Genomic DNA, 14,913 nt, shown 5'->3' with positions numbered 1-14,913 from the left:
TTCTGTGTTTTCACCTTTTAAGGGTGTGTGTGAGGGTTGAATACGTCTTTCTTTTCATCCTCAGAACTGTTATCTCTATTGATTGTCTCTCCATTTTTGTGAAGAACTTGATACAGCAGTTTTTTGCTTGTATGTAAACATTGCATAACTTCAGACCCCCACAGGTCTGAAGAAAAAAGTGTTAATTAATTTGTCAGACCTAGTCCCTTGGAGAAATTTCACCAGAGACATCAACAATATTTCTATTGACAAATCCAGTGGTGAATGTTACCAGTGTCTATCCTGATTCTTACTGGAAAATGTAAGCTAATTTTGAATTTTAGACATTGTTTATTTGGATAAATAAAAGGCTGGCAGGGTTCAGGACAATGTAAAGTCCACAAGACACCATGATCTCATACATTTTTCAAAAATTCAGAGATGACAAAATTTTAGCCTAACTGACAACATGTATCAGGATGTTTTGAGACTAGAAAATGCAAAAATAGAATTGGAATTACCTGAAGTAAAAAAGAAGTTACAAAAATTTCAGGCAGAAGAAGAGGTGGCTGAGATAAATATGAAAAATTAGCATGGACATTCAAAAATACAACCAAAAAAAATTGACAAGCAAATATATTGCAAAAGACAGGGACAAAGATTGCAAGATCTGCAAATGTTTTTGATTTAAGAAGATAAAGAAAATATAAAGTCTTTCAATTGTAACAGAGAGTGAATACAATTCAGAGATGGATTTGTTGGTGGGTTTGTTTTTCTTTTTTCTGTAATAATCAGGTAGGACCCCAGAAAACACATCAGGAAAAACATGGGTTATAAACTTCTAAGTAAGGCAGAACCTAGTGAAACTTATCCCAGAATGCTTAAAGAAAAAGCTTAAGTAACCTCTGAAAGATTATCTTTAATATATGATGAAAGATCAGGGTGATCTTCACAGTGCTGGAGAAAATAAAACTAGTAACCCTTTAAAAACATAAAGCAGAGAAAAGAAAATAAAGACTGATCAATGTAAATTTAAAGCGCATCACTGGAAAGGAAATTATTAATCAATACATCTACAAGCCCCTAGAAAATAACAGCATGATGAGAAGCAGCCAAAGTGGCTTTCCCAGGAACAAACTGCACCCAACCAAACTCTTTGCCTCACTTAGCTGACAAAAGGGACGAAATGGATGCCACATATCTTGACTATAATATGGCTTTTGATGTTCAGGACATTCTCAACCCCTGCAGCCTGGAGAAAGGTGGAACAGATGAGACTGTCATGAGGTAAGTGCACAAATGGTTAGTAGAATGATGCCCAGCTTTGCAAACAACTCAGACAGATCATTGTGAAGAAAAGGGGAAACAGTGGGATAGGTGTCAGCAGTATAGTTGAAATAGTCTTTCAGCCTCAAATATACCCTCATTTTATGCATAGATATATTGGAAACTTGAAATAATTAAGTTTGTTTACTCCCTAAAGAGGGCGGCAGAACATGTGTGTATAGGAAGAGGGGAAAGATGACATATGACAGTCCTCCAGTTGATGAAAGGCTGGTACAGAGCAGACAGAGGGCTGACCAGCAGGCAGGAAGGGCAGCAGGCTGCAGGGACTACTGCTTTACTTCCCAAGCTGCTTGGACTCTGCTTGCAGCTGATTTGAGTGCAATGGCAATGACTGTTTTGTGTGTGTTCTCCTGCCTAAAGATCTCTGTGAAGCCCTTAGAAGCAACTGTACAGCACAGAGGGAGAAAAATGTATAGTGCCTTGGAAATTACAAATGAAAGCAGCATGTTCTAAAAATTAGCATGCTGTATCTATCTGAAAAGCACCAGTTTCACAGCTGTAACCATTACTTCTTTACAACATCTTTTATAAACAGGTTCTTAAAATACTCACAGGTTCCTCTTTGGTAAAAAATGTAAAACAAACCTGAGATTTGAATGAGTTCACTTGAAGTCAATAATATGCTGATTTACCCCAGCTGAACATCTGTACTGGGATTGTATATATAGGAATATAACACTATTCAGTAAAATCAAACACATAACAGCTAAGCTACTCAGAACAAGAAATTCATGCCTCTAAAGAGTTTTTAGTATTGTCTAGTGAACTGCAGTGGTTTGAAATATAGCTATGGTCCTGTATTTTACCTGCTCCACAATCCTTATTTGTGTAGACTGCCTTTCATATGAAAAATGCTCAGAACTGATATTTGGAAGACTAAAGTGTTCTTTTTTTCACACTGCTGGCATTTTCATTGGATCAATGACATTGTCTTAATATACACCAGGAGAGAACAGGGCTGCAAAAAAGTTCATTTATAATTACATTAAATTGTAATTAAAGAAAAGAAGGAAAAACCAAGAAGTAAATATGGTATCAAAAATTTCTTTTCAAGAGAGGTTTGGAAAGAGACAAACAGTGAGTCAAAGGAGTACCAGAAGGACTCTGTGTGTTGTTGAACCTGAAATCTCCCACAACATCTGCAAAGCTATATCTGAATATAGCAAGACTTTATCTGCACACATTAAAAAACAGCAGTCAGTGTTCTGAAGGAGTTGAATGCACAGTGGATACTTCCAGTACAGATGAGGAAACTTGGAGGAGATGTATGGAAACGGGAGGAAAAGCAGGTGCTGAATCCTGCAGGGAACAAGGAAACCAGAGCCATTTTTGCCTCTGGAAGAGGCTCACACTCTCATACTACATTAGAATAGAATAGAATATTTCAATTGGAGAAGACCTACAGTGACCATCTAGTAGAACTGCCTGACCACTTCGGGCTGACCAAGTTAAATCATGTTATTAAGGGCATTTTCCAAATGCGTCTTAAACACTGACAGGCTTGGGGCACTGACTACCTCTCTAGGAAGCCCGTTCTCTTTATATGGGTTTCTGTGTGAGGCTTGCATATTTTCTCATCAGCCAAACACTGAAAAGTGAAAAAATTATGGACACTACACTGGAACGTGCACACACAATTTAAGGCTTGTAACTCGTGACTGTTTCTGTTGCGCAAGTGGGATGCAAACATTGCTTTCAAAATAAATGCAGTTATGGAGGTTGGGATAGGGATAGACACACTAAAGCAGCAGTTTCACTGCTCTAACCATTGCCTCTTTATAGAATTTTTTAAAAACAGGTTCTTAAAATACTCATGGGTTTCTTTTTGGTAAAAAGTGCCAAACAAAACTGAGATTTGATAAGATCGCTTGACATGGGAAGAAGAGCAACAGCAACATGCAGATCTGTAGGATTAAGGTATTTCTGCTTTAAAGAAAATCCTTGGAGTGGACTAATGACCAAGTTCTGGCCAACTTCTGACCAATTCTAGAGTCAAACATGAGGATTAGTTATTTTCTTAATTGGGAGGATGAGGAAGAAACTTTTGATGATTTGAACATTTGTGGGACAGATTGTAAAGATGGAAGACTTAATTGCATGTGAATTTCCTAACCTAGAACAAACTTGTAATTGTATAAACATTTACTTAAAGTTAACGTTTGGTGTATATTTGAGTACATCTTATTGGCAGTCCTAGTCTTTACTTTCACTTTAAAGCAATTTAGTATCCTTTCCAGCATAAGAACAAATGTGCTATCATGAGGAGTTTCATCTATATGACTGAACATGTACTCAGTTGTTATTTACTCACAAAGAGGTGAATACATAGGAATATTATCAAACAAAAACAGAAATTTATGTTGTAGCAGACATTACAAATAGATTGTGCATTTTCTTGATATTGGGTGTCCTTTAGAGGTATATTTAACAGCATGATGTCAGCTTTTCAAGACTGAGCAGCAACCAATTCTTACTAAAACTGTAAATTTACAAAAGAATCTTTAAAAACTGAGAACCAGATGGCACTGAAGAAAAGAAAGGCATTACATTTGTTCTACATGATTTTTAACCCGATCTCAAGACATAAGAAGGCATGGCTTTTTAATATTTGAGTCTTAAGTCTTGAGTTTTTGAGTATTTAGTCTACCAAGTGTTAAATATTTAGAACTGGCCCATAGCAAAGCTAGGTATGAAAAAGTAGAGGCTGAAAACAGAAGGATGTCAAGTACCAAAAACCAGATGATTTGGAGCTGAGAAGAAATCATGAAACAGAAGGTAAGAGGTATAAAATTAGTACCAATTAGTAGGAAAGAGGCTCTGACTAGAATGTACCAGAAAATATCTGGCTAGTTATGAAGGCAGCTGATGGTACTGTCAAAACCTATCTATCATGAAACAAGGAATGCAAACAGACATTTATTAACATTGTGAATTTGCAAGGCAACACAACCTTTGGTGGTACAAGATGCTGAAACTTTGGAGATTTGGGCCAACAGAAAACATGTCAGCTATTGAACAGGCGAAAAGTACGGACAAGTTCAGAAGAAAAGTAAGTTATTCCATGCTTTCTGTAACATGAGCCAGTTTTGGAAATTGTCCAGCAATTCAGAAACGTGAAAAAATCTTCACAACAACTTCACTATTTCGGTCAATCCTGGTTCTGTCAGACATAAAGAAAATGACAGAAAATAGAATATTTCATGCTCATATGATTTATTTAGAATGCAAAATTCAGCTTTTTGCTGTAGCTCTTTCTTTCCCAGACCTTCTGGATTTTTTTTTTTTCAAAATCAACAGTCAAAAATCTGAAACAAAGTACATACTGTAGTGACATTTTACTTTACTGAAATATTTCAAGGGAGAAGAGTCTGGTTTCTAACAAACTCAAAGTGGTTTTGCTACCATTCATGGTGTTTCACTTTTTTTTAATCATTTGGTTGGCAGTTTTTACTTGAACTTAGGCAAGGGGAATGGTAAAGTACCTTGAATACTGACTGAGATACCATTATTTTAAGGTCTGATTTATGATCAATCTGCTTTTTTGATCCCTATTACTATACAACCTGGTTGTATTCAGTGTATTTGTCCTCTCAACAGAACAGAGGGGCAATTATCACATTGAGTTCATAAAGTATGAACCTTGCTAATGTTCTACCCACTGGACTCACCAATCTATTTCAGCCACTTCTGCCTCTTTGGTCTCCAACTAGGGCAGCAGTTTTCTCTGTCACATACTTGTGAAGAAAAAAGAGGGAAAACAAAGGAAAAGATTTATTGTATCTCTTCAAGTTCGCAAACGTCTCTCTTTCAGCAGCAATGCCAGCAAGTTGTAAACATACATAAAGCCTTTTAGTTTAAGTACAGTCTCTTAATTAAAAGTATTCTCTCTCTTAAATATAGCTCTCTCGATTGAAATCTATTAACATTTTGCCCTGGTGGCAGGTATCCAGATCCATCGTTACAGCTCAAGATGATTCAGTGGCTTTCTAGCCCCACAAGACTCTTTATCAAAAGCATGGCAGAGGAGTAGACAGGAAGTAAAATGATGAGGGAATAATTGAAACACAGGAGCTAAAGATACCAAAAACAAGAAAGCTGACTCGATTAGTAAGTCAGTACTGCTGACTGAGGGAAACCTCAGTACCGAATATCTTGGTATTACCTAAGGGAGTTGTGCAAAAACGGCTGATTGGCAGAGAGGCAGAAAAAAGAAAAACTGATTCTATCCTGAAGAGAGGTCATGAAAGACACAAATTTTCCTTAAAGACTGTACTGGGAATTGCTTGTTGTACTCTTAATGGGCACCATTTTTTTCTGCTTACTTAAGACTTTGTACTATTAGTCATTAAAACTAAATGAACTAAAAACAAAAGTAATAACCAGGTGAAACTTTGTCAAAATTAATGCCAACTCCCCCCCTCCTTTTTTTTTCCTTAGTTCTGGTTTGATTTATTTTTGAACAATAGTAATATTATGAAAATAAGAATCACAGTCCTGTTGTTATTTGAAAATATGTTTTTCTTCTTAACTGCACATTAAGATTTTCTCAAGCTACTTCAGAAGATTGATAATATGATGTGCAGTCTGTCACTGTTCAGCTTTTGGACCAGATCAGTGGTACATGAAATCCAGTCAGATCTTTGAAGTGCTAAATTACTGGACTGAGTTCTGTCCTTGATAAAGGATAACAGCATCACCACCCACATTACTGACATGTTGCTTGGTCTAAAACTGAGTCAGAGAGAATGAGCTTTGGGAACTCTGCAGAAGTTCCTAACTACTCCATCCCATCTGGAATGATCTCTGAAGGTTGTATAAAGACATTGTAAAGACACGTCTGTGATTACTGCACATGCCAAGTCTGCTGTAATGATATGCAGAAGAATTCTGATTCTCAGATTACCAACCTACTGTTTCTCCTGAAAGATGAACTCCTTTCTATTAAAATACATTTCTGATAGATACAAGTTGTTAATCTGTTAAACTAATATAAAGTCCAAAGAAAATAAACCAGTGTATTTTTTGTGAGGGAAGTTAAGTGACATAAATCTGAACAAATTATCCCTTGGTACATGTAAAACATAAGGAGAAACTTTGGAAATGTGGGGGAATAGAGTATTAAAATCTTTAGGCAATAGGATGTGTGAGAATATTTTCAATGCACACACTTCTATAAAGCATCCAAACTATTAACATTCTATTAGGGATTTGGTACTGATATTGTCAGACTGGAGGAGAGGACATGAGGGACAAGATATGTTTGATTCCATAATGGAAACTGTTGTTGGATCCAAATTTGCCAAGGAATTAAGCAATAGCAGTGGTAGCAAAAAAACCACATAAACAAGACGACAAAACACAAGAAAAAAATCCAACCATTCCAGACATCCTTAGCTATCAGCTTCGCTTTATCCTGAGCTGAATCCGGAAACAGTAAGTCTCCCATTTCCAAATTATAACATTTGATCATATTTTAAAAGCATGCTTCTACCACCTGTTCTCACACTGATGAGCACCTGTGTGATTTCCATTTTACCAAGGGACCCATCAGTATTGCAAAGCACATTGCAGTGTGAGCAGTGGTGGCATTAATGAATATCAATAGTGGGTGGACTGATGATCCAGCACAAGCATGCCTGCTGCTTTTGGTAATCAGGATTCAATTCCTTGCTCTGCCACCAGCTTCTACAGCATTAGCAAAGTCGCATAAGTTAAATCTGCTTGGAGGATATAGATGGATGTGAGTTCAGTCTCAAAAAGTTTAAACTGAGCACTCTGAAAGCTCTTGAGCAGCAGTATTTAAGTGCTGTTAAACTAATATCCATTGCCTTTCAGGAATCGTGTACCATGACACATTAGAGAAGCCATTTGGCTTCTGTTCCAGAACTGGGTCCTATCCTACCATATGATGGCACAATGATCTCATGTCATAGACTCCCTGTAATCTCATACTATTCCAATTTTTGAGTTAGCATACTTTGGGAAGTGATTTCTCTTCATTTGAGACATGGTAACTCACCATAACTCACCATCTGCATGCTAATACTTTTTGGTGAAGTCAAACAGTGGGAGTCAGGTGAAATCTCCCTTAAGTCATGCTGTACTATTTTTCACTGTAATAGATAATAAACCACTCAGAATGGCTGGATTCTGCAGGCAGTTTCTTGGAGTAACCTGAAAGCCTCCATTGCTATTTGGAAACGCCAAAGCCAACACCAATTTGGCTGGTCAAGCTGTCACCAGTGGGAATTCTTCCCTGAGCTTGTCAGATGTAAAGATAGGTGGTAAGAGGAAACAAAACTTTAATCTTGTGTGTTGCTTCACTTCAGTCTAATCCACACTTCCTTGTTCAGTCCATGCCCCCTTTTTTCTCTGAGGAAGCTACAGACATGCAGCATTGTAGCCCTTCCCTTTCATTGAGACTAAGATTATATCACTTCTCCTAAACCTTGCAATAACTGACCCTTGAAAGCAAGATCATGGCATTCCCCTCCCTTAAGAAACCAGGCTTTTAAGCAGATTGGGCAATAGTTTATTACTGTAAGCCTTTTGTTGTTGTTTAGGGTTTTTTTCAGAAAATTATTATAGGAAAACAAAGAATTTTCTTTCCAATATTTTCCATTGAAACAGAATAAAGTAACAGAAACAATGCAATTGTGCTTTTGAGAGGAGAAGCCTTATATCTAACTGTAACCTGTTAAAACTGCATATTTATCCTAATTTTCTATAATACTCAACTGGACCAAAACAATATGAATTTTCAAGTCAAGTGAGAACACGTCGTTTGAGCTGTGTCATATAACAGCAATCATTCTCTCTCAGACTTTTTTTCCTTTTGTCTCTTTCCTCAAAATAACTTTTTTTATTATTATTTAATTATATATTTGCTGAAATTTTGCCTTTGATGGCATCTTTCCTTAATAAAGATGTTCTTTCAAAAAAAAACCCACAAAAAAAGCCAAAACATTTTTTCTCTCTGTTTCTCTCTGTGTCGCTCTGTCTCTGTCATACTCCTCTCTTGTGTGGTAAACATACTTACACTTAAAAGATCAAATTCTAGAAAATGTATTATTTTAATACATATGGCTGAACAACATCAGATATGCCTACATGGTACCTACGCAAAAGCCAGAAATTGACGTATTAGGGTAACGCATAAATCCTGTTGTCTCAGGCTATTCCCTTTTTGACCTTTTTTGCCATTATACAAAGAAGGCAATAGGAACAGTAAGATGTACTCTGACAGAGACTACCAGATATGCTACCATGGAGTCAAGCATGCATTAACACTAGAATTGTATGGATTACTTATGTGAATAATCAGCATTACGAATTCAGCTCTGTCTTCGTACATTTGCTAGTTATTCATAATCATTCACGTGTTAGTGTGAAGATTTTTAAGCATCTGACCTGCTTGTGAATTGTTAAGGTTGATAATATATTGCATGCGGTACAGCACAGTTTGTCTAAATCAGATGGTACTTTTGTTTCCCTTCACTAGATGCCTGAGTAAGTGTATATGAGTAAGAAAATAATAATTAGCTACAAATGGAAAAGGAGCATTCTTGCTTTGTGCCCATAATTCTAATTCAGTGAAACCTTTATGTACATGTTAATATCCATTCAGCATGATGGGTAAACAGCACAAAATTTGTGAAGATGGACACATTCACAAGATCTGTGCATTAAAGCATACAGCACAGGTTCCTTGCCTTGCCATCTCCTCTCCTCTCCTCTCCTCTCCTCTCCTCTCCTCTCCTCTCCTCTCCTCTCCTCTCCTCTCCTCTCCTCTCCTCTCCTCTCCTCTCCTCTCCTCTCCTCTCCTCTCCTCTCCTCTCCTCTCCTCTCCTCTCCTCTCCTCTCCTCTCCTCTCCTCTCCTCTCCTCTCCTCTCCTCTCCTCTCCTCTCCTCTCCTCTCCTCTCCTCTCCTCTCCTCTCCTCTCCTCTCCTCTGTCAATATAAATCAATAAATAAGGAAGGCAAACTGGAACACCTACAGTGCCAACTTAGTTGTGTGTGCAGAAGGAGGACATAGCTTTGAAAACATTCTGAATTTCATCTTGACCTTGCATTAGGTCTAGTCCAAGTGGTTTTAGTAGGAAACTCACTCTACAATATCAGATACAGTTCAACTAGGTTTACCACTGTAGTGGGAAAGAATAGGTTAAACAAATCCCGCATGCAGAATTGCAATTTTAAGAAAGAGAAATACACAAAAATGAGAACGTGGGTAAAAGCAAAGCAAAGCAAAAAACTGAAGGGATAAATCCAGAAAATAAGAAACCTGGAGTTAAAAAATACTGTATTAGAAGACTAGGCAAAACTAAACAAAAAATAAGAAAGCAAAACTGTCCACATAAAAACCCTGTACTGCTCAATAAAAAAGTTAAAGAGGCTATCATACAGAAGATGCTGGCATTTAAAAATTGGAAAGCTTTCTCAAATGAGGAGAACAGAAAAATCCATAATACACAGCAGGTCAAAGAGAAGCAGGAAATTAAAGGAGCTAAAAAGAATTTGAAGAGCATCTTGCAAAGGATGCTCAAACTGATAATGAAAAGTTATTAAAATCCATCAAAATCATCCAGCAGGGGAGGTGGTGGGACTCTTTGATGAGAGGTGTAAAAGGGGAACTCATGAATGCTAAGACCATAGAGAAGAAGTTCAATGAAATATTGCTTTCATTTTTACTGCATGTACGAGATGCTTGGGAGATTCCCACACCTTGTAAATTCCTGATAGCAAATGGATAAGAGGACCTAGAAGAACCTGGAATAAATATACAGGAAGTATTGTACCAAATAAATCTAATAGTCAATAGAGCACCAAGAGAAGACATGATTGACCTATGAGTTCTGAAGGAACCCAGATGTGAAACTGTAGAACTGCTGGCTGATGTCTGAAAACCACTGCTGCAAACCCTCACAGTGCCAGAAGACTAGCATATCTACAAAAATGGTTCTGAAGGCAATCATGAAAACTACAGATCATTTAGTCTGACTTCTGTCTCTGGCAAGATGGTAGAGGCTGTATAAAAATCACTAAGCATTTGGATAAATTACAGTGTTTTGGGAGAGAGTCAGGAGGCTCTGTCAGGAGGCTCTGTCTGGCTCCACTAATCTGTCAGAATTTGGGAAGATGTTAAACAGCACATGGATAAAAGAGATCCAGTGGACACAATTACTTTGGATTTTCAAAACACTTGATAAATTTCCAAATTAAAGGTTATTACAGATTGGAGGAAAGGTTCTCTTCTGGACTAAAAGCTTGTGGAGGTAAGCCTAGGGCTGCCTTTTCAGGATGGTGGAAAGTCAGCAGTGCCATTCCTTGGGGATGCTTGGGCCAAGGAGCTGTAATGTGATGCAATTCATACATTGTGTGCAGTGAGGGACCCAGAAAACACCCTGTGAGCGCTCCTGTGCCACAAAGCCTTTTCCAGCAGAAGTCCCTGAGAGATCACAGGAATCAGTTCAGAGTTTAGCTGACTCACTGGGGCTCCTCACTCTCTGCTGACTGTAAGACATCCTGCTACTCTGTGTCTGAAGGTTCCACCACCACTTTTCCCACTTTACTCTGAAGAGTGATTAGTTTTTCCTGTGGGTGGCAGTCTAGGTGCCTAAATATACTTTTTTTCTTCATTTTCTCTGCTTTTTGCAGTAACTGTTAAAGCATTAGCTGTTGAAGACTGTACAGAATATCTGAGCAGAGCAAATCAAGTCCCTTAGTGCCATAACTTTGCTCATATGCCAAATAAAAAGTCTCTCAGCTACAGAATTTCCTGATCAAGTTGGTGTCTGCATATCCCCTGCAGCTGTGCAGCTTAACACAAAGTCTCCATAATGAGCAGGGAAAATAAAATAAATAAGTAAGTAACTGTGAGTAGACCTTGCTAAAGAGAGTTGATTCAAGGCCACGGAATGCCATCTTTGTTTACCTCTGTCTTTCCCTCTAAGCTGGCATGGCATCAGGAGCACAGCTTCTTACATACAAATGATTTCTGAACATGCAGTTCAGCCTTAGCTTCTATATTAACTAAAATCAGAGCTGGCATTGTTAATTTGTTTGAACAGCTGGACAAAATAAGGTTAGATTTTTTTCCATGTTTCAAAAATCACTAGGGGAGCTTATTATAAGAACCACTGTAGCAGAAAGAAAACTGAAGTAATAAACAAAGTGGGTATTATGAGAAAGGAATCTATAGATCAATGTTTTGTGCAGAGCCTGAGACAATGATCTGCAGTGCTTCTTTCACATATACATTTTAGATAGAGCTTATTATCTCACAGAATTTTAAAAATTTGTATTATGTTTTTATTTCTTTAAGAATAATGATCTTAGAAGTTACCAGGCACCAACTAGCCAATTCCATCTCACATTTTGGAGACAGACTGGCCTATCATTGCCCAGTTTCCTAAAAGACAGGATAATGATGGTAGAAACAGGTTTTTTACCTGAACTACATGTCATAAACTTGTGGTTGAAGTACTGGGTAAGAATCTAGATGATCTGCATTCAGTTTCTGGTTTTGCCACAATGTTTCTAGACCATTATGGGCAGATACTTCATGTGAGATTCAGGACTCTTCCTTTTTCCCACCTGTAAGATAGGTATCAAGACTCTAGGTGTTAGCACTGGAAATAAATGTGCTTTCAGAGGGCAGCTCCTCCTTTCCTAACATGCCTAGTTTCTGGTTGGCTAAAATTAAAAACAAGCTCTTCAGATCTCTATTCCTAAGGGGAAGAGAAATGTGGAAGAACACGAAAAGATGGGCAGCCTGCCGTATTTTGCACACAGCTGAATACTCAGTACTTGCTACTAGACTTGCTAGAGAGACTCTGGAGGTTGGCACCAAGATGGCAGTATGGAAAGCTTGCGTAGTTTAAAAATACTCTCACACTTGCATGTCAAATGCAATTAGTGCAATGTAGATCCCTCCGCTGGCCTCCAGTAGGAACGTAGCACAAATGTTCCTTCTGCAGCTGGCAATATACACTTTGAGGGGCATGCAGCTGTGGGTCGACCATGGGATGCCGGTCGGCTTGGACTGTCAGGTGGACTCCTCTTGCTTTGATGGTAGTCAGCATTTCTGAAAGCAATCTCTGAGGAAAAATAATCATTTTGGATGGAACTCAATTCAGAGGGGAAGTAAGAGATCCCAAGAGCATCTTTTTTCATCCTGCCACACCTTCACCTTTCTCCAGTATTGTATGCCTGAGACCACAAAAAGGTGACTCCGTGAGTAAAAGAGAAATGAAACCCAGCTTCAAGTTATTCTCTGCTGTGGGTGTCTTTGGGCTTATTTAAATTACCAACCTCTTTTCTGGTGCTTTATGCTAGTTAGGATGGTAATGATTTTCTTTCAAAATACTAACTTCCTTCCAAAATTTAAGGACAGTCACATTTATCTGCCCATTTTCCCAGCTAGACTTTTCCTGCCCAACTGGATGGAGTTTTCTGCTTTTTCTGAGATAAGGCATGTAATTACTTGGCAGAATTGAAATATGATTTGTTTAATTTAATTTATGATTATATGTTTTTCATAACTACAGAAATTTAACATCTCACATATAATAAAGACTATATCCTCGCAATACCCTTATGAAATACCCCATATTATGTGTACAGAATGGAAGTATAAGGGATTTGTGTAGAGGTGATATTCTAAGAAGCATAAGCCTGACCTTCTTATACAAAAAACCGACCAAACCCAAGCTTATTCCATTGGGGTGGCAACACATCCAACTTCATAAATCTTTTTGAGAGAATGGATGTAGTACATTTAGCTCAGCACTGCCCTAATGCAGTCATAAGGCTTTTTGTCAGCTCAAAATTCTCAGAAGTAAAATTACACCTCTATTTTAGGTAGAATCATAGGATTAGGGCATAATTCAGGTTGCAAGGGGTTTTGGGAGGTCTTTGGTTGAATTACCCAATGAAAGTGCTGGAGTGAGCTATGAGATCTGTGTAGGTTGCTCAGGACTTGATCCTCCTGGGTCTTGAAAACCTCAAAGGCTGGACACTGACAGCTTCTCTGGGCAAAGTGTTCCAGTGTCCAGCATTCCTCATGATGAATAAGATTTTCTTCGTATCAAGTCAAAACCTCTCTTTTCCCAGTTTGTGTCCATTTTCTCTTGTCCTCCTGCCATTTGCTACTATGAAGAGCCTGGCTTGGACTTCTAGATAACTTCCTTGTAGAAACTTGTATTTCTGCTTAATATTAATTTGGAAAATTAGTAATATATATTGCAAATTATGCAAAAGTCCTGGTACTAATTGAAATATTACTGATGCACTTAGACAAATCTCTTAGTCAAAATCATGCATCGAGTGTCTGAAAAACAGAAATGGAAACAGTGTGTCTTGATTCCCAGTTGTGTGCCTTAGCTATCAATCAATTTTACCACATTGGCAATGGCTGTATTTCAGTGTCATATACGGTTAGCTGTTACTTTTCATAAACTATCCCAAGATGGAACCTCCATTAAGAAAGTTTTTCTTTTCCCTTCTACACACTTTTCTTTCCTCTTTTTTTTTTCTTTTACATTTTTATTCCATTTTGAAACCTCCCCAATTCTGCCTCCTTCTTAAAAAGTTTTTCAGGAACAGTTAATATCACTCCCTCTCTTTTTATATTATTTAGTTCCTCTGTTCTCTGCCTAAGGATGTAATTTTAAAATTTAACCCAGTATGCCTGTTCCTTCATTCTGACCACTTTTTTTTTTTTTATGTTGCCTTGATCTGTGTTATAATATGTTATAATATATACCTCTATTCTCCTCTCAGTATTTTAGTAATGATTGGTTATAAGCATTATTCTTAATTTATTTATTTTTTGTTTTCCACTTGAAGGTGAGAGACATATTTTTGGTTTATTACTTTTAGAATTTAGAAATTCTACTGCTTAGAATTTCTAAGCAGTATGGTGGAACGGTTTCTTTCCATTCTCTGCAGGATTTGGAAGCATAGGGGTTAACTCTATTGTTATGTGAAAAATCTCAGCTTTCAAGATCTCCATGCAAATACTTCTGGCATAAATACATATTTGCACAAGGATTTGGAACACTATCTCTTTCATCAAACATTATTCTTCTGAATATTCACAGAAAGCAAACAAAAGGGATTGTGAATACTTGCCAAAGCAGATTTACTACATGTAGCTGAACAAGTATTAGTGAATATGGGATTTTTTGCAGTAATCATGCAGATGTTGAGCTCTTTGGAGTAACTAGGTGACTCTTTGCTAGGCATCTTTCACCCTCCTTGTTCCCTAAAAAACTCCGACACAGCTGCTGCTTTACCTCTCCATCCAAGTTATCCTTCAAAGGCAAACAATATATGCACAGAGTAATAGCAGAACACTTGCTGTTTGTGGGGGATGTGATCAGGATACATGTCCTCATCTCAGGAGTGGGATATGTGTCCCCAGAATGGGACACACTGTCTAATACATGAACTCCACAAATTAGAGACAGCCAATGAAACTCAGATACTTCATTTCTCAGTGAACCTAAACAGGATGGACAGCCTACTCCAAGATGATCTTCCACAGATCTCACAGAATCACAGAATCTTCATGGTTGGAAGGGA

This window comes from Numenius arquata, chromosome 4 (assembly GCF_964106895.1).
Source record: "Numenius arquata chromosome 4, bNumArq3.hap1.1, whole genome shotgun sequence".
NCBI classification, from domain to species: domain Eukaryota; kingdom Metazoa; phylum Chordata; class Aves; order Charadriiformes; family Scolopacidae; genus Numenius; species Numenius arquata.
Note: the sequence above shows the minus strand (reverse complement) of the source record.